Genomic DNA, 4,243 nt, shown 5'->3' with positions numbered 1-4,243 from the left:
AATTTCACATCTAAAGGGAAAAATTAACGCGAGTGAAGCCGCGGGCAAAAGCTAGTGGATAATAAAACATAAAAAACGAAGAATTATAATGTAGATATTTAATCAGCAATCCATTTCGCAAATGAATATATATAAGTTGGATTGAATCCACAAACATTGCCAGATAAAAACAATAAACCACTACACCGCTAAGGTATGAAATGAAACGTCATAGGAGACAAGTGGAATAACCCACAAATATACAATTTTTATCAATACATAACGTCCTTGGAATGGGGCGTTGACTAGAAGGTCTGTCGTGTCATTCCGTTTTGCAATACAAGAGGTATCCAGGTAGGCAATCCATCATATGCGAGCTTTGTAGGACAGAGCTCGAATTAAAGTTGGGTCAACGACCAGGCCCCCTTCCCCACTGGGCACACTTTGCACGTGCCCAGGGCCCCGCGATGGATTGGGGCCCCTAGTCTAGTCTAGTCCTTATTCGATTACCAAACGATAACCGATAGCTACTCTACTCTCACCTGATAATCAGTCTTAACAAATGCTTACAGACTATGGTCAATTTATTCGGTTTTGTTAATTTTTTTTATAATGTCTGACGAGAACTTGAACCCATCCTCACATATCTTTTTAAAATTATTTCTGCCTATCTTGTCTAAATTTGACTGTCTGTATTGACTAATATTTTGGGAATATATATATGACATGTAAATTTAAATTATTTTATGTATGTATATACATCTAATAAATGGCACATGTTGTCTGTTGTATGTCAGAAATGACTAATGTGTTGAACTAATATATGTTAATTATGTTAAACCATCACTGTAAAACCACATTTAAACAATAAATTTCATTTCATTCATTAAATTTCATTACATTTCATTAAATTTCATTACATTTCATTAAATTTCAATAAATTTCATTTCATTTCATTTCTAGTTTGTTTTCAAAAATAGTCGTTTTCAAAAATGTCTATGCTAACCAAATAGTGTTTTATTAATATGGTCGTAGGGGCCCCATTTGCGCCAGTGCCCAGGGCCCCTAATAGGTGAAAGACGGCCCTGTCAACGACCCGCTGTTTCATTTGTCGAAAGCTTACGGCTGTATAAAGTAATTTCTCCACACTGTAATGAATGGACTCAGAAATCTGATTTCACCAGACACCTGGAGTATACATAGGAAATAGGCCCACGCAAGATAATATTTATTGTCTGTATGTAAATATATTTAGTATTGTAATATATACATATAAATAAAATTGGAGTGTCTGTTTGTAACATTGAAATAAAAGTTTTTTACTACATGCATGTGAATATAAATATGGTACATACACCAAAATATTTTTTTGTACAATTTTTGTCTGTCTATCTGTTTGTTCCAGCTAATCTCTGAAATGGCTGCACCGATTTTGACGGGACATTTTTTGGCAGGTAGTAGATGTAATAAGGAATAACTTAGGCTACTTTATTTTTTTTGTAAATATAAATATACATAGAAAACACCCAGACCGACACAAACAATCATATTCTTGTATACAAATGTTTGCGCCGTGCGAGGAATCGAACCAGCGACCATCGGAAATAAGGCGGTTTGCTACACCGCTAGACTACCGAGGTCGTCAAACATTAGTAACAAAAATATGCTATATGAATAAATGATTGCAAATTTAATAGGCACAATCAGCAATAAAAAAATTATGATGGTAGCTGATTCGATACCACCACTACCTGTGGAAGTTTTCTCTAGAGAATACTGCATGGTTTTTTTCAAAACCGACCCAGATTTAGTAGTAGAAGTATCGATTGGAAAATGCATAAACTGTTCTTAGTTATTTATCTTAACACAAAATCTGTTATTGAGTGAAATAGTAGTTTTTCTGTTATTTGTTAACGAAAGTTTTCTTGCGAGACTAAAGCCGTGCTTTTTCAAAAGGTCCAGTTTTAGAGGAGCTTCCTTTCGCGTACTCTTAGATAATAGAATGAACTACCTGCTGAGGTTTTCTCGAGAGACTTCAGCATGGGGTTTTTCAAGATGGGTATGTTAAGGTTTCTTAAGGGTCGGCAACGCGCACGTGATACCCCTGGTGTTTCAGGCGTACATAGGCTACGGTAACCGTTTACCATCAGATGAGCCGTAAGCTTGATTTCCACCATAGGAGTACAAAAAAATGCCCTTCCACGCTGCATCTTTTTTTCTGCGGTCGCCGCTCAAAACCCTTACTGTCCCAAAGGCCATCTGTCCTACAAGCTATGTGGCCTTCACATTGCCACTTCAGTTTCGCAAATCTTCGCACTAAATGAATAAATTGATCGCCGCAACGATTCATCACGGATTCGATCCCATTACAACATGTATAGCACACTACTCAACCGCTAAACCAGCGAGGTCTTCAAAAGTTGTTGAATTAATTTGTTTATTGTTTCTCGGAAAGTTAGCTAAAAGTGCCTACTAAGTATATTTACAAGTTTATACCGAAATAGCTCATTGGGTTCTAGTAATTATAAAAGCACTTTGGTATTATTCGGCTACACTTCAATTAGTACTAATAATTTGTAAAAGACATTATTCAAAATTTAATGTCATAGTTCATATTTTTGAATTCATCAATACACAGTCCCCTCTGATCGAACCCCCGTCTAAATCAAACGGGGAAATTACGACGGCCTGAGCCGAGGTTCGAACCCCTAGTGGTGCCCTCAGACTAAAGTCGTATCCGTCAGGCTGGAGTTGGCCGCTCCATAAATCCTTCCGCGGGTTTAAAGTGCCGTCTGCACTCGCCCCCTAACGTCCGGTGAAGCTGTAAAGGCCAGCTGCGGCCAACAGCATTAGAGTAGTTCGAAAAAAAGTAGTACCCGTTCACGAGTATGACCGATGAATTAAGTCAATGTTATAAGATGTAACTAAGGTTACTTTAATTAAAGAAGTTCAACCCGAACGAAGGCATATTTACAGATGTAATAAACATATATTGAGGACAATATTTAGGTCTAAAGATTCAAAATAAAAAAAGATTGAATTTCTTTTGTGTTAGTGTATAAGTCTCGTATTTTGTTTCTAAAAACATGCTAAAAATATTTAATAATATTACAATATAGTATTTACACACAAAAAATAAACATTATTCTGCGTGAAAACAAAAGTGTTTTTGAAATTTTATTTATTACTAGATATTCCTAAAATAAAAGTAGCCTAAGTTACTCCTTACTACATCAGCTACCTGCCAAAAAAAGTATCGTCAAAATCGGTCCAGTCATTTCAAAGATTAGCCGGAACAAACATACAGCCAGACAGACAGATAAAAATTGTAAAAAAATGTTATTTTGCTGTATGTACCGTATTTATATTCATATGCATGTAGTAAAAAACGGTTATTTCAATATTACAGTCACTCCAATTTTATTTATATGTATAGATACTATATAAATAAACGTTAATTTCCGCGCAAAGTCGCGGTTAATTGCTAGTATGAGTATATATTTAAATTAGTACTCTGGTTAATATTTCGCAGAACTGAATAATTACACACTCAATATATTTTGGGGTACACATATTTAGAGATCCATTTTCCACCGCGGGTGTGTCGACCCTTAACACGAACGAGAATAATCTCGAATTGAAATGCATAGCAGTGTCACGACGGCATATGTTTGGCCACGCATTACATACATATATATCATATATATAAAATTATCGTGTCACAATGTTAGTTACCATATTCCTCCAAAATGGCATGACCGATTTATATGAGATTTTATACGCATATTCAGTAGGTCTGAGAATCGGCTACTGTCTATTTTTCATACCTCTATAATTATCCACCCCTTAATTTTTTTTTTATAATCTAAATATATATAACTCAAAGGTGACTGACATAGTGATCTACCAACGCACAGCCCAAACTACTGAACGGATTGGGCTGAAATTTGGCATGCAGGTAGATGTTATGACGTAGGCATCCGCTAAGAAAGGATTTTGATTAATTACTTGGGTAATTAATCAAAATCCTTTCTTCAAGGGGATAGAATAGGGGATGAAAGTTTATATGAAACTTTGTCAAGTTTAAACCGATCGGGCTGAGACTTTAAAATTTCACCTCTAAGGGGATAAATTAACGCGAGCGATGCCGCAGGCAAAAGCTAGTAAATACATACATACTAAATTTTCACCCTTCTTTCCCCTATATTTTAATAGCGATATTAATTTATATAGCAAGGCAACGTTTGCTCAACTAGTATGTATA

Source organism: Achroia grisella, unplaced genomic scaffold (assembly GCF_030625045.1).
Source record: "Achroia grisella isolate CSIRO2021 unplaced genomic scaffold, CSIRO_AGI_Agris_v1 utg1668, whole genome shotgun sequence".
In the NCBI taxonomy this organism is placed as follows: domain Eukaryota; kingdom Metazoa; phylum Arthropoda; class Insecta; order Lepidoptera; family Pyralidae; genus Achroia; species Achroia grisella.
The sequence above is the reverse complement of the archived record's forward strand: the minus strand, read 5'-3'. Positions refer to the sequence as shown.